This window comes from Musca autumnalis, unplaced genomic scaffold (assembly GCF_047663935.1).
Source record: "Musca autumnalis isolate F117 unplaced genomic scaffold, ASM4766393v1 scaffold_1, whole genome shotgun sequence".
Lineage (NCBI taxonomy): Eukaryota > Metazoa > Arthropoda > Insecta > Diptera > Muscidae > Musca > Musca autumnalis.
Genome location: NW_027411644.1, coordinates 117,149,365 through 117,173,370, shown reverse-complemented (window position 1 = coordinate 117,173,370; position 24,006 = coordinate 117,149,365). Strand labels below are relative to the sequence as shown.

General features: G+C 32.9%; 1 protein-coding gene across 1 annotated transcript in view; it reads left to right on the top strand.

Moving 5' to 3' along the window:
- Positions 1 to 24,006, top strand: part of bnl (fibroblast growth factor branchless) — a 166,450-nt gene that overhangs the window by 44,966 nt on the left and 97,478 nt on the right. The window lies entirely within an intron of this gene.

Here is a 24,006-nt window from a genome sequence, read left to right as displayed (position 1 = left end):
ATAATTATCATATTTGACAGTTTTTTTGTTTTTTCTTTTTAACATAACAAATGGAAAAAAGCTCAAAAACATTTCATTTTAAACATTTTTTTAGGTGAGTGAGGAATTTTAGTTTTCGCACGAAACCATAGAAACAAACCGAAAAAAAACATTACGAAAAGTTAATTTGAAAAGTCATTTTTCACGTGGGCGTATATTTCATTTATTTAAATTTGGAAAATGCGAAAAATAGCCTCCGTCAGTTAAATGTTCTCTAGAGACAAATCTCTGTATAATCTTTTCTATTTCTTTTTGTTGTTTCACATTCGAAAATATCTTTAGAATGTTTGTCCAACAACAGTTTCTAGTGTGAAGATAATCATACTTAATGTCAATTGGGGAAAATATGTTCAAATTTTACCGAAATGAAATGTTCTGATGAGCTTGATGAGATTTTGAATTTATCTCGCGGAGAGATGGAAAGATGTGTATACTTGGTGGGTATTTGACATTTTGTTTTCGGGATCCTCATATTTGTGATAAACATGAATTATAGTTAGACAATACTATGGCGACATCTAGTGATATTTATATATGCACATATCAACATATGAACCAATACTAAATAAATATAAATCATTTTAAAGATCGTTTATTTTTAGTTTAATAATCGACATGCTTTTAAGAAAGAGACAATATACATATTTCTCGGTAGGCATTTTTATCAATGGAAACATTTAGAGAAGAAAAGATATGAATTTTGAATCATTTGCAAGGTCAAATATTTGATAGAAAGATACAAGCATACATATGAAATAAAATCATGAAATTCTTTAATATTAATCCACATTAGAAGATTGAACGTATTTTACAATATAAAATTAGTTTGCAACCTCAGCCACTCTCAACTTGATCTCTTAAGCCCTCTGCACATACTAGGTCTGTTCGATAACCCAAAAGTTTGTACAAATTTGTACAAAGTTTTACAAAATAGGCCTGTTCGATAACTTCGCAAGTAAAAAGTATTTGCAAGTTCTTGCGAGTGCATGCAACACCTCCCAGTCTTCATTCACTGAACAAGTTTGTTATCGAACAGCATTTTGTAAAAGTTTGTACAAATTTGTACAAACTTTTGAGTTATCATACAGACCTAATGCTGTTCGATAATAAACTTGTTCAGTAAAAGAGAAATGAGAAGTAGTTGCAAGTACTTGCAAGAACTTGTAAATACTTTTTACTTGCGAACTTATCGAACAGGTATTTGGCCCATTATGCTACACGTTGAAACGTTCTCACGCTACTTTCACAGTTTTTGGGTGGGAACTGAAGTGAAGGAGCACACTTCCTCCCTTCTTACCCATAAATTAAAAAAGTTTCGTATGAAAGTTTCTATATACAAAATACCGGTTCTTTATTATTAAAAAGGAATTCGATGAATATATTTTCAATTATTTTTATTTCAAAATTCATATTTTTCACTTCATTTGATTTTATTTGTTTATTTTGTCTAAAAAACCAACATTTAAATCTAATTCAATGGAATTAATAACTTAAATTACACATTTTTTAAAACCCCGTAATGTAAATTATGTTAGGTTTACATTTACGAAATCCACTCGATTTAAACTGTCAATTTCATTGCTTAAACGTCAAATGGAATCCAATGGATTTCAGATGAGATTTCATTTAACGTATGCGCAAAGGAATTGACAGTTGAAACCCACTCGATTTCGTAAATGTTAATAGTAAATAAGTTGAAATAATGCACATAATCATCGAATAAGTAGTGTATAGTCTAAACCAAGCTTAAGGTAGAGGCAAATGCGGCACAGTTTCTTTTAATTTTTGTAGTATATATATTTGACAAACTTTTACATATGTATTTATAGGATTCGTTTTTGATGGCATCACAGCCTATCTTTAGTAACATGACCAATCTGTCACTGTGGTAGAAAAGATCAAATATTTTACGCCTCGCTAACAGTACGTTTACATATAACTGGATTAAGTTAATCCAATGGGTTTCAGATGTCAAATCCATTGCGTATATGTCAAAAAAATCCTTTTAAAAGACCGAGAAAATCCGAATATCTTCTTCGTTTTCACATTAGATATCAGCCTGTTTTAACCGGCGTTTACAAATGCCAGTATTGGCAAGACAATAGCAAAAATACAAACCTTTTTCACAAATACATTTATAAATTTTAAAATATGTATGAATGTATTGGTGAAAATGGTTTGTAACTTTGCTATTAGGTGTGTTCGTTTACTCGATAATTTGTACAAGTCCAGTTACTTCTTGTAAACGACTAAGGTCTTTTGCATTGTATTGTACTGTAGAGTAAACGAACAACATCCAGTAACAATTTGTACAAATTATGAGTAAACGAACACACATATTGTCTTGCCAATACTGTCTATGTGTAAACGCCTAGTAAATGGTAGAAAGGATTTTTCTCGAAACATCACCCTATCGAATGCGAGAATTATCCTTAAATGCTCAAAGAGAGTGGATAAATATATAAACATTCTCTCCTCATACGAAGTATGTAGTTCTGTTCTTTGCTTTGGTACAACTTTTTCCCCTATATTTTTGCTTTTAAGTTGTCAATCATTCATTCACAAAACACAAAAGCTTAATGATGTGCGACGCCGCTGATAGTGAAGAAGATCATATCGCATTTGTTATTATGACAATGATGATGATCTTGATGATGGGCCTTGCCGACAGACAAAACTTCTTCTTCATATTATTCAGAAATATTTATTTTCTCAGTAGATGACAACACATTTCATTGAGTAACATTCAGGCTGAAGAGTGTATCATATCTCACATGAGATATGTTTTATTCTTGACATCATGAACATGTGGTGTATACATATATAAATGTATAAGAATATTATTTTTTTCCTCCATAAAGATACTGTTGCAGTTTTCAATACCTCTTATAATCTTTTGAGTAATAACGGTAACCCATTTCGTAGTATTTTTAAATTGACTTCCTATATATGAATACAAATGTATACACCTCCCACCCATGAAATTCCAGTTCTTCAGCTCAGCTTCTTTTGCTTCATAACCAATTTCTTCTTTTGGAAAACAAAGGCGTTCATGTTTGCCATAAATTTTGCCTTAAATATTCTCCGTCGCATCCTTTAACGTTATTGACTATCTTCGAACATTGATCAAGTTGTCGCTGTGCATTACTGCTGTTCCTGGTCGTATTTTGGCGGCTTGCAACACCGTGTAACATGAGCCACCAAATTGACTTCTGTTAATTTGATTGAATTATTACTCGAAGATCGATAAAATGAGATAATGATAAGTGGTAAACGTTTGAGTTTTTTTGTTTTATGTGTGTTGTTGGTAAATGTTACAGAAGGAAAAAGAGTTGTGAATCATATTGGTAGTTTATTTAAAATGTAAAAAAAGACTTGACAATAAAGGGAGTGTTTTGTAAAAAGTTTACATAAGCTTTGCAAATAACATTGTAATACTAAAAAATATTTAGCTTGACAAGCTGAAATAACACCAAAACTAATTTACACTGTCACTTAAAAAACGAGGAAGTACTTCTTTTTTGAACATATTCATTGTAATTGCGCTTAAAATTTCCCAGATTTTAAAATAATACCTAATTTAATCTAACATTTTATTTGACGTATGCATGTATAGCTTAAATCCATTTAATGGCGCAATAAGATAAGGCCGTGACAGATTCAGTTCGTTGCTTGCTTTCAAATGTGAAATTATATGGGGAACGCCGGTGGAATAGCACAGAGGCTCCTCTATAATTTGACATTTGGAAGGAAGCAACGATTGATTCTGTCACGGTATTTACATCAATAACAATAATAGTGCCATGACCATACCAAACGTCAAAATTTTTTCCCAATAACGCATTACTGTAAATTGTTTACCTTTTATGTATGATTTTATTCACAATAATTTTGACATCTACTGTGGTTGTTAGCTGTTACACCTTTATTATTGCGTCATGATCCATTTGACGTAAATGTACTCTAAATTTGAAAACACAGAAGCTCTGTTCCATAACTAAAAAGTTTTTACAATTTCTACCACTTTTGCACATTTTTTGTTCCCTCACACACAATTTATATGAAAGTCGTTCAACTCTTTTACAACTTTTGCCAGTTAATAAAGTACGGGAAAAGGTTAAGAGTTTGATTTCATATCTTTTCATTGCAAATGTCAAACTGTAAAGGAATACAAGAGCCATTCTGTAGTGGAATTCTGTAACTGATTATTAGAGTTACCGACAAAAATCGGTAAAATTAAAACGCAAAATTATGAATGAAAAGAACCAATAAAAGTTGACAACACTGTTGCTATCGGTAGGACTTGACGACAACTTCGTTTTGGTTGTAAACTTACCGAAAAAACGTTAATTACCGAAAGTAAAAGCATTTTAATTTTACCGATATTTGTCGGTAACTCGAAAAATGAGTTACAGAATTCCACTACTGACAGCCATCATAATTTTTCTTTGTCAAAGTGCTATGTTTTCAGAGCACGTTTACATATAACTGGATTTCGTTAATCCAGTGGGGTTCAATTGGCGTATACGTCGAATAATAATAAATAAGAAAGCATTTATTCTGGCGTTTATTATTATAATGACTCTTTCTTGCCTAGGTTGACAAACTAGAGCTGGTAAACTATCGATAGTCTGACTATCGTTTTGATAATTCGCGACAAACGACCCAAAAACATGTTTTGGTGGCCGAAGTAAACTTTAGTTTCGTTCCATTACTTAAAAAGTTTTTACATTTTGCACAATTTTCCCCAAAATTCGTTCTCGTACACCAAAAAAGTTGCAAAACAAAAATGGCGCTGAATAGCTTTCTATTTAGAAACTTTTTACACAACAAATTTGGGCGAGCAAAACTGTGCAACATGTTTGCCGGCTTCTGATTGGCTGATACGCCGACTTTGACATTTTGTAAAAATGTGTATTTTGAACTCATTTTTGACAATTTGCTCTTTTGACACTTTTATCATTAAAAAATACTGGAACGAAGTACTATAATCGCACTACCGATAGTTTGACAGCACAATGCAAACATCTGCTATCGATATTTCCAACATTAGATATTTTCGATCAAAAAATCTATAGCTATATATAGTTGATATTTTGTACAAGAACTTCACAGAAATATAAAGGTGAAAAAAACAATTGCTTTTATTTAGTAAAAGGACACGAAAATACAATTTACTTTTCCGAAAAAGCTGTACGTGTGACTACGGACTGACTTTCACACATCCACAAAACCGAAAAACTGCGTAATTTTTAATCCGATAACATCGATATAAAACAAAACTATTTATCGATATGCTTGTTCCTGAACCTGCAAGGATTTGCAAATTTTTACTACGACAACATTATTTCCTTTATGTTAATTTTTGCCAGCTCTAATCGAGATAGTGTCATTATAACGTTAATAAACAAGAGGTATCTTAAATCTCAAACAATTTCTAGCTTATACTCAGTTTACATAGAATGAGCCAATTATTATTGTAAGGGTGCTTTAACTACGAAATTTATGGTTGCACAAAGACTTATACCCCGTTTGCACTTAACCGGATTTAATAAACCCACTGGGTTTCAAATGTCAATTCCATAGTGCAAACGTCAAATAAATTCTCATATAGAAGGTTAACCCGACAGAAAGCTCTAGTGCAAACGCCGTTTTAGGTGTTGCTATTGGGAAACTGGTGGTGTAGGTTAAAACACTTTTGATTATGTATTGAAATTAGAACTTTAGGTTACTCTATTTCCCTGCTCCTAGATATGTAAATTACCCAAGTTATTCCTATGTACATATGTAAACTGAAGTAATTTCGTACATTCACTTGTATGTATGTAAATGGTACATAAATTTAAATTTTCTTGTAAATTATGAGGTGTTATAAAAGCTGTTCGATATGATTAATGATATTTTCTGGTTAGGCCATAATTTAGCCGCAATTTTTATTTTTCGAAATACCAACGAAAAATCCCAAAAATATTTCGTTTTTGTATCAGTGACTGTGTGACTGACTGAAATGATGAATGTTAAACGGTAATGAGCAGCAACAAACAGACGCCTCGTGGTCAAAATTATGGCTTTATTTGGAGGAGCCTATTGAGATTTCTTTTACGCGCAAAATTTTGGAAATGAAAATAATAATGTAAAGCCCGTAAGCACACATTGACATAGTTTAGGCTTTTTTCTGTATTTTCTTCATCTCAGACTTTCAAAGCGAAAGAAAACGAAACAAAGCAAAAAAACGTGATGTTGTCCACGCAGTGTCTGGCCAGCCTACCTACCTACCACCTTTTTTACATTCAGTTTCATCTTTTGTATTTCTTTATTTATTTAGACGCGTTATAATTCATAATTCTTTTATTGCCACCACTATTTGAAAGTTGGCAATAAAAAACGATTTATTGAATTTTATAACACAAGGGAGCGAATGAAAAAAAAAACGCCAAGTAACGTCACACGCCAAGGCTTTATAAATTGGCCAAAATGAAAGAAAATACAAAGCAAATACTGGAAACAACAGTTAAAAGTAAATCTTCTCACTGTTTTACAGTTTTTTACAAAGAACAAGCAACATACAAGCATATCTCGGGCATTAGGCTACTGGGTTAGTTTGATTGCAGTGCAGGAACTGTGACTTTGTAATCCGCAGCGCCTAACACATTGCACCGCAAACGTACTTTTTGCGTTTCACTTATTTGTTGTTATGTGTGTGGGAATGTGTTATGTAGTGTTTATATTGTCTTAAATTAGATTAAGTCAATACAAGATTAATGACATAAAATCATAAAAATTGTATCACATTCTATTGTCACATCGTAAAAAAGAGCTTCGATAAGAAAAGAATCAGGTTTTTATGGATTTTCTGTTTTTTGTTGTTGTTTTTAGGACGATTGACAAAAAAGTCTTCAGTTATTGACAACTTCTGGGAAATTATTAACATGTTCCTTAAGGGATTACGGTATATCTGATTAATTTCAGAAGGTGTTAATATATTAGAGCTTTAAACCAATATTTATTGATTTCGATACTAATACACTTAATTTCTTTTGTTGTTTTCTCAAATAAGCAATAACTGTCATTTTTTACCATACATTTTTAAAAATGGTGTGTTTTATTTATACCCCCAAATTGTATCAATTTTCATTTCTTTGTAAATTCAAAGCAAAGTTGTAGTTAAGCTGTCAAATCATGCCATACAAAATATACAGTTATTTCCAATGTAAAGAAAGCTATAACAACATTATAAAGTTGACAGAATGCAAACACACTTCCATGAAATGTAAATTAATTTCCCCACGAAAAGCTTTTTGGGCTGACAGCTTGGGAACATTATAATAATTGTGAAAAACATAAACTACAATCACATTAAATTATGACAGCTTACAAATGAAAGAGGCGATAAAGATGAGATATTAAATGAAAAAATTTCACCAAGGCCAAGACAACAGAGATCTGGCCACAGAACGGGAGAAAGAAACTACAATAATCCCATGAATAGCAAACAAATTGTACAACCAGCAGCACCGATAGCGGAAATTGGAGGCTCATAACGAAAAATTAACGTCTATGTTGACCGAAAATTGTTGACAGGACTGCTGACATTAAATAACCCACGCAAATGAGTGTGGCATTTGAAGAAAAGTCTATTCGGCGAAAGAGCATCAGCAAAGAGAATGGACACCAATAACATCCGACTTTACACTGTATAAATAATAACAATAAAACAGCTTATGTTGTAGCAAAGGCAGAAAAAACATACAATACAACAATGCCATAATTTATGACGAAAACTAATGAAGATGTGAACTGAGAGTATTGTTGTTCTGCTGTTTTTGCTGGTTGAGGAGGCCAAAACATCAGGCCTCTGCCAGCCTACCGGCCAAATCAAAAAGAAAGGAAGAGAGTGGGCCGAAGACAAAACATTCGCCACATAAGATATGACAAAACAACATACAACTAAATTTGTAAAACATCGAACTGAGTTAACAACAACAAAAAAAGAGCAATAAAATAAATTTAATCGAAGCATTTTACGATTGAAAATGAAAACAAAATCTATATGATGAACATTTTAGAGATTTTCAGAGGAGATTTACGAAAAACGAAACAGAACACAACTAAATAAAATGAGGTCACCAGGCTAACTTTGCTGACATTTGTAAGCTGTAATAAGAAAAACGGTGTTTTCATAAAACCGTTTCTTCAAGGGGCCGACCGATGCTATCTTGACTTTGTTTGTTGAACATGTTCCCGTAGAAATTTATTATTTCCCCGGGAATATAATTTTTATGAGCATTTATGCCGATATCCAAATTAAATGACATGTTTTGATTTTTATAGATATTTTGGTACATAACTGTTTTTGTTTTTTAAATAAAATGTTATCTATATTTTATTGTTGTCATTTAATTTTTTAGTTCAATCACTTAACAAAAGTGTAAGTGATGCCAAGTTTTTGACAGCAACTGGATGGTGCAGTAAAGCGCTCGGCACATACGATGCGTTGAGTGTCGCGCTACAACAACCACATGAAAAATGTGTAAGTGATGCCAAGTTTTTTGAAAAACAACAATGTGGCTGACGCATTAAAGTTAAACATAATTTAACTTTTATGGGACAACGCGTGTTCCAACGTGTCACTAAACGGACCGTATGTGCCGAGGGTTTTAAACATAATTTAACTTTTTTGGGACAAGGCGTGTCACAAAATGTCACTCAACGGACCGTACATAGCACAATTACCAAGGTAGTGGTATCACACCAGCTGTTCGAATATGAAGTGTCAAATCCCTTTATAAAAAAATTATTTTTTTTTCATGTGTTTGTTGTAACGCGACACTCAACGCATCGTATGTGCCGAGGGCTTTATTGTGAATAAAATCACATACAAAACGTATTAATTATAATTAATAGACCTGTTCGATAACTTCGCAAGTAAAAAGTATTTTCAAGTTCTTGCAGCTACTTGCAATACTTCTCAGTTCTCTTTTACTGAACATGTTTGTTATCGAACAGCATTTTGTAAAAGTTTGTACAAATTTGTACTTCATTTTAAAGCTACCTGGCCACATATTAAATAAGGGTGTGATCCCCTTGTGATCACCATGTGCTTAAGTATTGTCCGTGGGGAAACTGTCCATATTTTGAAGTGCAGCTGCAGAGAAATGTGTGCTAAAGCACTTATCTCAAAGACATTCGCAGACAAAAAGGCATGTCCAATGCAATAAATGTAAAATGAATGTCACAATTAAATTTATAGCAAAGATGATCAAACATTTCTTTTTCGTTTGTTAATACAGGCGTTTTAGATTTATTCTTATAATTTTTGTATATTTTAAATATATTCACATGTTTAAATTAGAAAACTATGTGGGTGCTCTTGAGTTTGATTGTTTCCATAATGCATGCCACCCAAAAAAACTAAAACGAATGGCGCAAATTTAGTGGGGAGGAATGCAATAAAAACCATTTACGACCAAATAAAAAACAGTCCGACAATGAAAAATACATAAATAAATCAATCACCTGAGGTGGATTAATGACAAGAGTGTTTTGTTTTAACTTCTCTCTTTCTTCCAATATACTTAAACTAATCACAATGACATGTAAAAAATGCATCATGTATCAACGAATGAAGATTAATTTTATTTTATTAATATTATGAGATTTTGGGGGATCTGTTAAAATATTTTAAAATCGTTTTTGGAGCGGAATTCCATGCTTTATTAAGTCAGAACATGTCAAAAACACTTGAATAGAAACTAGTAGACACAACTTTTAAGCGAGATACACACGATCAGTTTTGAATGACAGTTTTGCTGAAATTTTGCAGGCTTGACAGTGTGAGCCTCTATGTTTATCTGTCATCTACAAACATTTTGGTTGTTGAACAATCAAAAATCGATAAAAGATTTCATTCAAAACTGATCGTGTGTACCATGCCATAACTCATGACATATTAACAACAATGTTGCATAGCGACGCAAGTAAAGATTTATTTTCTTAGTTTCTAATTATATATTGCGAAATTACAATGTTAATTGCTAAAGTGTTAATGGGGCAATTAATTTTCTTAAAATTGTTAATAGCCATTTTAAAATTTAAACTACAATTTTCTGAAAAAAACAAGACAGTTACAAATGTAAGTGTCATTTTCATTTACAGAAAAGAGCGAAACTCATTTAAATGACATCCAGTTTTAAGTTACATATTTTAAATTAGAAATTTCGAAATATTCAAAAACTAACGTTGAAGTGGGTATTTTCAAGCCCATCGTTCGTTTTTAATTAAAAATGTAACGAAAACTTCGAATGTAACCTATGTGTGTATGTCGACAAAAATTAACGACTTGTAAACGGTAAAACTAGTTCAAAATTCATCAAAATCTATTTAACACAACATGTGATGGACATACAACAGCCTGCCTGGCAGAAGCAACAAAAACCACCATAAATGGTGTTTGACACCCATTCAAGGCACCATCACCAAACCACACACGCCGTCGTCAGGTCGATTAAATTACGAGATGACTGTGTCTTTTAACTTTAGTCGCTGGTACAAATTGCCCAGAAATATAACGCAAAATTAAGTGCTAATATGTGAAGTCAGCTCGATTGGGGTATTTTTTGTTTTAAGCTTCACACATATGAATGCCTCTTAGGTAGCCGTTCAGACGTTCATCCGAGTCCACATGACAATATTTTTCCTTAGTTTATTAAACGAGTAGGCAAGTGTGGATTTAGTTGAGCGCGCGCGTCTCAATCTTTGACAACGAACGAAATGTAAACAAAAATCTTATGCGTAGGATGGTGCTGTCATTAAATTGATGTCTGCTATATCCGCAAAAGTGTGTACACTTTTTGTTGAAAGCCTGGCAGCATTTTAACGCGGACTAAGTTTAACATTTTTATGAGATTTGCAATTTCAAAGAACAACAATGTTCACGTATAGATTTTTATGTTTTGTTTAAAAAATTGCACTATCCTCCTACCCCCTAAAGGCAACATTTATACAAGCACAAATATTTATGTATGAACAAATAATGATGACAGCTACAAGGTGGAAAGTATAGTTGCTAATTCTCATTTTTTCGTTTAAGCTTGACGATTCTTTTAAAAAATGCTATTGTCAAATGTGAGCGTAGAGTTGTGACAAGGCATGGGTTGAATCATCAACCTAATAAATGTCTGATCGTCTGTTAGCCACAGATAGATAAGAAAGCTAATGGGAACAGAACTTTTAGTACCATCCAGCTCAATGAATGAGCTAAAAACAAAACAGACCTCACTTCCGTTGGTGATCTTGATGATAACGATCACCATGGACAAGATTTTATGTTGATTTTGACTACAAGAAACTTATAAATTTTCTTTCTATGTGAATGAGGGCCGAATGTATTGTTTTCTCACATTGAGTCTTGTGTAAACCCAAGTTTAGTAAAACAAGTGATACCAAATTTATTTTGGAATAATTACGGTACGGTTACACAAAACTAGTTTCAACAAAACCAAACAAAATAAAATGACAGAGTTTTGTGAAAATGTTCGATCTAAACAAGACGTTACCGGCTATTTAAGAGAAATAACATCACAAACATTGAAGCGTTAATATGACAAACTATTATTATGTCATAATAACGACCATGACCTTACACAACGTCATTAAAGTGTCATCACCTACCGTACTAACTTGCATCAAGGTTAACAACCAAACCAATTAAAACAGAAACATTACCCCATAATTAATATTCCACCCTCGTAAAAAATCACAGCTGATAAGAAAAAGTAACTCAATTATCCAACGTCCTCTAACTCTCATACATCATGCTGCTACTGCTGCTGCTTGCGCACCCACCATGTTACTTTTCAGTTACAAAATAAAACACAAATTTGGAATATTTTGCTAAAGAGCGACAAAGTAGGAAGTGAACCCAATTGAATGGTTGATGACAAGTAGTAGTAGAAGCAGTTGGAAGCAGTAGCAGCAACTTGAAGTAGGCATTTATTTATAACGATGTCCATGATCATCTGATTGTGTCGAGATATAAATGCGTAAGTGTATGCGTTTAACTTAATGAGAATATTTGCTTGTTGCTGCTGCCGGTGGAACATCAGCATCATTGGCACTGTGGCGACCAACCTACATTCCAAAAAGACCATTGGGGCATCTAAATCCAAAACAAAAAATATTAAGGAAAAAACGTGTGTGCTGGCATTTCCAACAACAAACAAAAAAACATTTCATAATTTAGTCATTATCGCGAAATTTGTAACGTCATAGTCGTTGCTGCTGTATTTCGTCAGCTGCTTACATATTTATTTTAGAAGAGCGTGAGTGTATAGCAACTCTGGTATATAGACAAATTTATATATATGTGCTCTCATCTAATCAAGTGGTCATGTTGACATACATACTTATGTATATACAACATTATGTTGTGGTGCGGAAAGTGGGGGCACATGTGTATGCATGAAACAAAAATTTCATGCTGGCGAGACAGTGTCTGGGCCGTTGACACAATGCTGGGGATGCTGCCCGCTTGCGCCCATCGTTGTCAATTGTTGTCATTTAGTTGAGTTCATTCATATTTGCTGCATTATGTTGCTTGTAATTTCCATGAGCGTTGTTTTGTTCGATTATTTGTTTTTTTTCTACTATGACATTACATTTGTAAACATTGTTATTTTTTGTTTTGCACCTTATTTAGTCCAATAAAAAGTCACACTTTTATTGTAGCCGAAGACATATCTTCATTGAATGTATCTTCAGGGACCTAATAGGCAATAATTTAAGGAAATGTGTGGGCAAGTGTGCTGCTTTGAATTTTAAAGTTTGCATACACTTTCTTGGCTTTTTATTGCGAATGTCCAGAAATTGACAGTACATTTGACATCCTGTTAATATGACGACAAAGTGTGAAACTATATTAGAGCGCATTTACACCAAACGGAATTTTGTAGAGCGGGGGATTAAAGTTATCATCTCATATACCTTAAAATTAATTTTATATTTTCCTAAATCTTCTAGGAACCAGTGTAAAACGGCGTTTGCATTAGAGCTTTTTGCAGAGTTAACCTTCTTTATGAGGATTTATATGACGTTTACGCTATGGAAATGACATTTGAAACCAAGTGGGTTTATTAAATCCGGTTAAGTGCAAACAGGGTATAAATCCGTTAAAAAACTTTGCTTGTACATGTTTGCAGATTCTGCTTGATTTGATTTTAATGACCCATTTACATCAAGTGGGTTTGTATACGCAATGGAATTGTTATTACAAATCCAGTTATATGTAAACCATGATGGAATAAAAAGGTGTTATAGTACGTTTACATATAACTGGATTTAGCAAACCCACTGGGTTTCGAATGTCAATTCCACTGCGTAAACGTCAAATAAACCCTCCTAGAGAAGGATAACCTGACAAAAGCTGTAATATAAACAGAATTTTACATCAATAACAATAATTGTGCTATGAACCATACCAAATATCACAATTTATTTACAATAACGAGTTACTGTGAACTGCTTATTTATACCCCGTTTGCACTTAACCGGATTTAATTAACCCATTGGGTTTCAATTGTCAATTCCATATTCACACTAATGCACTAATGACAACTAGTATGGTAATCACCTGTTTTTAGCGTTACAACTCTATTATTACGCCATAATGTAAATGTACCTTTCGCTTTAAAAAGTCATGGATTAGATTTTGTTGTCGTTTTTAAGCAAGAACTTGCCAGTTTTGAAACTTTTTAAATAAAATAAATTTTAAAGGTACCACTTTTTCAATATACATTGAATTGAATTTTTTATAAAAGCTTGTTTTGTGTAAACCTGGAGTTAGCTTTAAGTATACAGGCATCTACACATACGGTCCTTTGTGAGTCGCGTCACGCGATGCAAACAGCAACCACATGACAAATGTGTAAGTGATGCCAAGTTTGTTCTTGAAGTGTAAGTGATGCCAAGTTTTTTGAATAACAACAATGTGGCTGACGCATTAAAGTTAAACATAATTTAAGTTTTTTGGGACAACGTGTCACTAAACGGACCGTATGTGCCGAGGGCTTTAGTCAATAGTCACACGCGCAAAGCTTGCGGTAATGAAAATTGAGTTTTTGGGAGAAAGACCCGAGAGGAAAGATCCTCTCTAAACTTTTTTCCTCCCCGCTCTCACCCAAAAACTCCGTTTTCTTTAAAATACCCTTTGTAAGGTATTACAAGAACTCAATGGAAGACATATGAAAGCCCATTTTCGATTATCGCAGACCATGAAAGTAATATTGTCAAATTCAAATACATATTTCGAAATACATTCTACTAAACATGTTGCACAAGCATCAAACTAAAGTTGAATCATGAGACTTGAATAAATGTTTGATGATGGATGACTGAAACTGTTTGCCGTCATGGAGTTCCAATAAATACAATGATATGATATAGTGGCATTTTGACATTTAAAAACACACTGTGGTATTATGTGGTATGGCTCATTCACGTGCCACTCTAGATATAATTTAGCCCTTTGCGGCATTATACAAAAACACTTTGGTGTTTCAAATATTCGTTTGGATCACACAAATGTCTTTCCTTCAAATTGTTTTTTTATTTGTATATATTTTATGTTGTTTTTTCTCGCCTCCATATTGATTAATGAAATCGTAATTTTAAGTAAAAACACAATTTCAATAGCAAAATATCAATTAACACTCTTGAGTGTATACATGTACTAGACCTTCAATGTTAATTCCTGGAGCTTTATGTTTATATACAAGGTAGATTGGTTAATTAATTACCTAGGCCACCATTGGCAATGTGGATATTCCTCTTCTTTTTTAATTTAGGAGGTTATTTACAAAAAACAGAAACGAACTAAATCATAGAATGAATATTTGTAAAAAACAAACATTATTCAGAAATTCTCCTTAAATTCTTTCGTTTGGCGGCCAGTCTTATAATTAACAGTTAATTTGTTGTACATATTGCTAAACTTGTCCTTCTCTCGGTCTCTCTCTCTCACTCTTCAAAGCAAAACAAAATGTAAGATTTTTTGCAATTAATAATTTATTGATTTCCAATACAGAGAATCAATTTATTTTTTCCTGTTTTGCTGAAGGGTCATTTGTGTTACTGTGGCATTTCAAGGCAAGAAAGAATTTCACTTTTTATATAAGGAAAGTTCTTGAGCAACCAAGAATGTTGTTGTCGCATCATATGGCCATACAATTATGTCAATTTCAATTATGCCAGAAAGGAGGAAGAACAAGCGGCAACCAACAACCAAGTCCAGCAGCATAGTTGTCGTTTTATTGAATATAATTACCAATTCATTGCAACAACATGTTGTACAACCAACATAACAAACAAGCAAACCATCAACAATGGGTCTGTGTGTGGCAGCAACTGTGTTTTCCCCCGCCAAAACCATGCGTTGCAATACAGGAAACATTGAGATGAACTCTCATCACAAGTCCATGACGATGATGATGTTGAATGTTTCTGTCTGTCTGTAGGTCTGATTTGCCCTGATGATGACGTTGCAAACTTTGTGGTTGTTTGATTGGTTGGGTGAATGTGCCACATCAAGAAATTTCAATCACTGTCATTAGGGTTTCGTAATTCTAGGTCAGTATTACTGCTGTTTATTGGTTTGTAATTCATTATTTGATGTATGTATGGAATACGTCATTGGAGGAGGGCTGTTGATTTAAGGGCATTGATCCGGTTTTGAAAGAAACGTTATTTTTTTACGTTCTTTTTCATTAAAGCCCACTTACATAAAATTACAAAAAGTATTGCAAAATATTTGGACATTGCTAAAATTTTGGAAGAATTTTCATTGAACAAAGGTGAAATATAATTATGAATTATTTTTCTTAGAAAAAAACATGAAAGACTTATTTCAAACTGAATAATAAAATACAACTAAAGTGACCACAATTTGTTATAATTTTCCATGACATTTTGAATTAAATTGTACTCCCACGAAATGTAAAATTCATATTTCATTGTGTCAAAATTTCGCTATTATTAAGAGAATATAAACATACCATGACTTTCATCTGCAACTACTGCAATTGCTCCTGTGCATTTACTTCGCGAGCTTATCATTTACATTCTGTACAATTCCACATGAACATGTTTGAGTGTGTGTGAACGTAACAACATGTCATATGTCAACAATATGTCAAAATAAATGCAACGGTTTATAACAAATTTACATTTTCATAACAAACCATTAAATATCAAACCAATGCTGTTGGCAACAAACATATGTATTTTGAAGGTGGACAAGAGCAAAAGAGTAAATTAAGATTTGTACGAAATCAGCTGAGTTGCAATGAATAGATAGATTTGTATTGCAATTAGAAATAGAGGCATGTGTATCAGCTGATCTTTGTTGTGGTTTTAGCAGTTTAGAAAGGGTCGGATAACATGATTTCCAGCAGAAGGCATTTATCAACTTATTTGACGTAAAGTGTATGAAAACAATTGTCAAATAACTAAAGTATAGATATTATCATAGTAATAACCGCTAGTGTAAACATACTCTATATATTGGGTACATTACACTATATGTTGTTCTATGTACATGTATTAGCCCATTTAGATATGACTTCATTAGCCGGATTTAGCACATTATCAGGATTTATTTGCTAAATCCAGCCAAAATCTACCAGATTTCCCATACAAAAATAAATCCACGTATTGAGTGGATTTGTTTTAAATCTGGCATAAATCCTCGTATACAACTCTGTTTTTTGCAACATGTTGCTAGAAAATACTAAAAATTGCAAGCTGGCACAAGAAAGAAGGTAGATGCATCGGTGAATTGCTACACTAAAAATAATTTAAAATGTAAAAAATTGTAAACAAGGCGGAAAAATAAAATTTGTTTTGATGTACAAAGTTGATTTTAATTAACCAAGACTAATATTTACGATGTCTAAACGATAAAATAATTCGTTTATTTATTTTAGATGGGCAAACTGCGATAGAATAATTCTTTATTTGCTGTTTAGTTAGGATTAGTAGCATAATGTGCTAACATTTTCAGTATTAAACAATTAATTTGTAATTTGACGTATGCATTTTTGGACGAATTCAATTTATAAAAAATTCTTTTGACGTTTCAAATTCGATCAGATGGGCTGATGCATCTACCTTGGTAATTGTGAAATGACCAAAAATCAGCTGACTGCCATTTAAATCCTCCAAAATGTATATCTAAATGCAATGAGATTTGTACTGGATTTATTAAATCCAGTCGAGGATTTCTGGCTAGTCTAAATGAGCTATATGTTGTCATTTTGGGTATACTTATAGAACATACACGTAAAACCCATATAGTGTAAGGTAGCCATTATATATCTGTATCGGTAGTAAAACCGGATATAACAGTGTTTTTAACAGGTGTTTATTAGTCTAAACCGCATTTACATCAAGTACATTTAGCTAAAACCGATCATTTGACTTATCCATTCGTTTGCACATTAAAACAAGTATTTAGGGCAAATTTGTAATTTATTTGCCATATATTCTATGGGGTATGTGGAACTGAAGTGGTGCATGTTTTATAAAAGCTGTCAGATGTAAAATGTGTTTTAAAAACACATTTAAGGCCCCGGCACATACAGTCCGTTGAGTGTCGCGTTACAACAACCACATGAAAACTTCAGGAACAAACTTGGCATCACTTACACATTTTTCATGTGATTGTTGTAATTTTCAATTCCATTGCATATAGTTGAAAGAATCCTCATAAAGGAGGCTTACCGCCAAAAATTCTAATGTAAACAAACTATTAGACTATAGCGATTCAGTAAATGTATGTAATATTTTATGATTTGAATTCTTTACTTGTATTTGTTTAGAAAGTGGCGAGTTAAAACACTGCATTAAACTTATTTTATTTTCTTATTTAAAACACGAGGTCTTATTAGCTTTATTTAAACTAGTCTATTGTCTGAAAATTCGATCGATCAGCAGATTTTGACATGTGTTTATAATATTACATTGTATTCCAATAGGCAATTACATTGTCCTCTAAGTGAAAACTGGTTTCGATTCGATAACTACTAATTAAGTTATGTTCACACCTCTCTTTGCAATCATATGGCGATTAAGTTATCGGAGACAGCAAAAGGAAACTCTGTACGGTAAATTTCCATTTAATAAAGATACACGCCCCTATAATTTCTTAAAATGCTGCCACTGAGCAGCAGCACGTTTTGGTCATAAAGTAATTTGTCAGTTATCAATTTTTGACAAGATCAATCAAAACTGATGTAATGAAGCGAGGAGGAAGAAGAAGCAACGAAGCAATTTTTTCATTGTTAAACGTTTAATAAATGCCGTTGTCATATATCAATTTTAAATTACTTTCACTGCGGAGGAGAAGAGAAGCCACAACAAGTGTTGGATGGTTACATCCTTTAACGTTCAAAAAAAGTACACGAAAATTGTTACTTTATTCCCCACATTACCTTTTATCATGCAGCACATAGCATTCTTGGGGAAATTTATTGTAATTTCTTTTAATTGGTCTGGCCTAAAACCTGTAATTAAGTAGACAGAATTCTTGACTAAATGCCAGGAAATCCAATGTGAAATAAACGGCAACACCATCATCATTAATGTTGGCGGTTTTGCAAAAAAAAAAAGGAAAAACTCCCAACTTGACATTTAAATGACTGGCTGGTGGTAAGTCAGCTTGGCATGGTATCGCTAACACATTAAAATGTCCAAAACACTTAAATCATGGTCAACACTTGTAGTGGATGCTAAATATATAAGAAAGCCTCATTTTTTAAAGGTATGTTACACCTTAAAACGAATTTAAAATTAACACAGAAACACACATTACTTGGGAAAATTATATGCGTTTTGGAATTTTCTACTTTTTCCACGGAACAGTGTTGCCAAATTCAAACTCTGACGAAGGCCTAGTTCTTTTGCTGGCACATCTTTGAAATTTCAGATTGTAGTACTGAAACTTATGTGTGTTTTTTTTTTTTTTTTTTTTTTTTTTTTTTTTTTTTTGTATAGTCCATAAAATTGACAATTAAAATAAACTAAACTAAACTAAAATCCACATGTAAACATGGCATGTTTATATTTAAGCCTTTGTTATTGTTAACCTTTTTTATGTTGCTTTATTTGATGTATATGTAATGGAATTGGCAATTTAAATCCAGTAAATGTAAACGTACACTCAAAGCTGAAACACATCCAACGTTTTGGCCCCGGCACATACGGTCCGTTGTGCGTCGCGTTACGCGTTAAATACAACAACCACATGAAAATAGTGTAAGCGATGCCAATTTTGTTCTTGAAGTTTTCATGTGGTTGTTGTAACGCGACGCTCAACGGACCGTTTGTGCCGGGGCCTTTAGAGAAAAGTTTTGTGTCATTTCTGGTAGATGAATAAAATACAAAGTGCTGCCAATTGTCAATATTTCTTTATTCTTCTATCAGCTTAAAGCGCTCGGTACATACGATGCGTTGAGCGTCGCGGTACAACAACCACATGAAAAAAGTGTAAGTGATGCCAAGTTTTTTGAAAAACAACAATGTGGCTGACGCATTAAAGTTAAACATAATTTAACTTTTTTGGGACAACGGGTGTCCCAACGTGTCACTAAACGGACCGTATGTGCCGAGGGCTTAAGGGCCAAATACATACGGTCCGTTGTGAGTCGCGTCGCGCGTTATAAACAACCACATGAAAAATCTGTAAGTGATGCCAAGTTTGTTCCACATGTTTTCATGACGTTGTTGTAACGTGGCACTCAACGGACCGTATGTGCAGAGCCCTTTACACATCTTAGCTTCAGCATAAAGCACTAAACCAGAGTATATCATTGTGTTTGAGTAAACACATACCCACAATGACATTTTATTTACACCGAAGAATACTTAACTAAGTGATAATTTACACATGTTAAATGTGGGTTAATTTTCAGATATGTAATTCTAAAACAGTTTTCCTACTTTTTCTCATTCTTCTTCACTGTTGTAGCACAATAATAAAAATAATCGTTAATTTCACAGTGGGTGCATTGCAAATGTAGCACAGCCATCCAAATAATACAAACAGATACAAATTCGCAGTTTTATTTGAACACCATGCATAATCTAAAGAGTCCAAGCATCAGGGTGGTCATGTTTAGTGACTCTGTGCCATTTTGCCGCTTGTTTAATATGCAACTGAACCAATAGGAGACTATTAGAAAATTTCTCTTCAAATACATGAATGGCTGTTGAACTGTTTTGGCGGCAAACTGTCACGTTAATAGTCACGTTTGCATGTAAGCTTTGATTTTGTTTAATTACGGTTTAGCCATGGTTGGTTGGTTGCCGGATCAACACTCCATCATTAAGGATATTGTAGAGGAGGTTGGTTGTTTGCATTACAGCTCCTGTGCTTCAAGCTTGTTTTGGTAATTCCCGATTCATTCTTTTTATTGTAACGGCGTAGAGGTGATTGATGGCGGTTTACTTTCCTTTATTGACCAAACATGACAATTTTTTATGTCTCATGTACGATATGTAAGTATGTGGGTCTTGTTTAAATTTATTGCACAATGTCGCCATTTGTCGGTCTATTGAAAATGAAATGTGATCAAAGTCACGATATCTTGTTATAGCGTTTGTCGAATACTTTTACTTTCATTGGGGTCTTTATTTCCTTTTCAATGAATTAAGAGATTTAGGTCAATTAAATCATCTAAAAAATATTGGTTTGATTAATGTCAGACAAAATAACATTTTCACAAAATAAATTTGGCAGCATTGCACATAGATACTCGTATCAGTTGTTCGATATGTCCAGGAAAATTACGACTAAAATAAAAATTTTTGCTATGATACTTAAAGATAATCGATGAGAGCAACGTTTTAAAGTTATATTTCATTTATTCCGTTCAAAATCATGGTAGAACAATACAGATAACATCATTTGTAATTTCGGACTCCCATCTCTGGTATTTTCTGTAAGTTAACCTTTCAAATCCAACCCCCATGTCAAGAGTATGACATGAAAGGCAAAAACAGCATTTGTTTATTTATTTACATTTGTACGTTTTTAATTCTTTTAAAATCGTTTTGGAAATATATGGCGATCCGGAAGAAGATTGCAGACTTGCAAACTTGTGAACAAACGTTTCTCCTCCAAAACCATTATGTATGTCCAGAATTGTCGGTCTCAAATTTAAGTATTTAAATTCTAAATGTAACCAACATCCACACATACATATATTAATTTACAATTAGGTACATATACATATGCAATAATTTTTGACAATGAGATGTTGTCAAATATATATTTTTGAAAAAATTGTAAGCATACATATGATTGAATGAGGTTACCTTTTCTATTGAACCATGGATCAAAATAGTGAGCTTTTAATAATTTTTATTAAATTTTAACATACATCCTTTAAAAAGTCATACTCTAAAGGCCGCGGCACATACGGCGCGTTGAGCGTCGCGTTATAACAACCACATGAAAACTTCAAGAACAAACTTGGCATCACTCACACATTTTTCATGTGGTTATTGTTTTCAACGCGCAGCGCGTGACACAACGAACCGTATAAGAGTATCTGGTCGGGAATTCCCGACCCGGGATTTCCCGGGAATTCTCGATTTTTTTTCGGACGGGATTTCCCGGGAAATTTTTTTGACATTCCCGGGAATAAGGGTATTTGTATTTTTCATATATAAGTCTTATCTTATTTGTCTTTTAGTTAGTTAATGTTGAAAATATAGTTGAATAGCGATTATTCATGCCCCGATAATTCGTAATTCCCGATCATTTGTAACAAACTTAGGGTGCATAGTAATAATCGCGATAATTCGTGTAAAATACATACATTTTGGTCTCCTCAGTAATTATTGTTTTTTCTGGAGTCGAAGTTTAATTTGCTAAGATATAAACTCTGTGATCGATTCGAATCGTTGTTTTCTCCAAAATTATTGTAAAAAAACTATATAATGTGTAAGTGGCAAATCGTGTATATTAGGAATGGAGGACAGTTATAACTATAGTATGTTTATATATCTATATCTTTGATGCCACCGTGGTGCAATTGTGAAGCTTTGTACACAAAAGGTCAACCTTGTAAAAATCCTTTATCAACACACCCTTCGAACCATAAAAAGAACGCCCCTTTGCATTGACCTAAAAAATTGAGTCGCACAGCAATCTTTGATATGAAGGAAGCCTTTGCAAGGATGGTCGTGGGAAACAGCAATTTATATAATCTCCGCAAATTAGTCGGGAAGAATTGGTTGGCTTTACCCGCTGCCATATAAGATGTATTGGTACTTTCAAGATTTTGGCGCATCGTCGTTAATATTGTTCCAAAGAGATAACTAATGATACAACTATAAATATAAGGAGTATTTATTTCCATTATGTTTGCTCTCTGTTACGTCTATGCCCCACGAACTCGATTTCTCATAGTCCCGGGAATTCCCGGGTTCCCTGGAACGAGCATTTTTTATTCCCGATTTCCCGGGAATGGAAAAAAAGTCGGGAATTCCCAAACTATGGACCGTATGTATTTTGCCCATAATTGTGCTATTACATCTTATGTCATAAGACTTTTATGATTTATAATAGGTGTGTTCGTTTACTCAACAATGTGTGCAAGTCCAGTAACTTCTTGTAATCGACTAAGGTCTTTTGCATTGTACTATAGAGTAAACGAACAACATCCAGTAACAATTGTACAAATTATTGAGTAAACGAACATACCTATAATAGCCCGTTTTAACTATTCATTTTACATCGACTCGATTTCTAAATCCAACTATCAAATCCTACTTGTTTAGACTATTCTAAAATGATATAAGATGCCAGTCAGCTGATCTTTGTTTACGTATACATACGCGAATTTGCAAAAATAATTGCTTGAAAATTAAAAATGGAATGGAATACTGCAAAAAATAATCTGACAAATTGCTATTAAATATGTTGTTTACAATTTATATTAAATTATAGCTAAATCTATTTTATTTTTATTTAATATTTTTTCTATTTTTCCGCTTCTGTTTGTTGTTGTGTGTTTGTGTTTACAGTTATTTGAAAAATGTAAATAATAGGGTTATGACTTTTTTACAACCTCATATCCATGTGTCATATTTGGATGAGGTTTTGCATAAGATTTGATAAAATCTTAATTACAAGGTGATTCGATAGAAAAAAGCTCACTCACAAAAAGCTTTTAAAGTTTTTATGAATGAGCTTTTTGGAAAAAATTTTGGATTCACTCAAAGCACATAAATAACTCAAAACAATCGTTAATGCCACACGACATATCCAGAATGACATAAGCTTTTGTTTCTCACCAATTTTATCGTCATATTGTTACATATATATCATTTTATATCATATATAGCTTTATTCCAGGTATCACATAAATTGAAATGGTTTGTGCGGGACCTTTTTCAATATTTAAATGGAATAAAAATTATTTTAGTCATTTATTCGTGCAACAGGAAAAAATTTTTCGAGCGAATTTTTTCTTTCATTTCATAGGATTTTCCAACAAAAAAAATTGTCAAAGTGATTTGTGCGTGACATTTTTTAATAATTAGATGAATGAACATTATTTTTGGCATTAATAGGCAAAAGTTCATTCACACTCGCTACAGAAAATCATTTTTGAGAAAAAAGGTCAAAAAGTAATAGCCCTAGTAAATAAACGACACATGAACATAGTTGCCAATATTGGTACAGACTGCAATAGTTGCATTTTTAGGAGCAAAAAGCAGTGTTGTATATCAAAATATTTCGATTTAACATTTGATTTAAAACAAATCCAAGTTTTGATTTGATTTAATTTTGTATGGTAAATCAAGGTGGATTTGGGTGGATTAAGCACTTAAATCGAAATAATGCCCTTAATCATCGTATAAGGGTATAATCTAAACGGGCTATAATGATGATAATTTGGATCTATC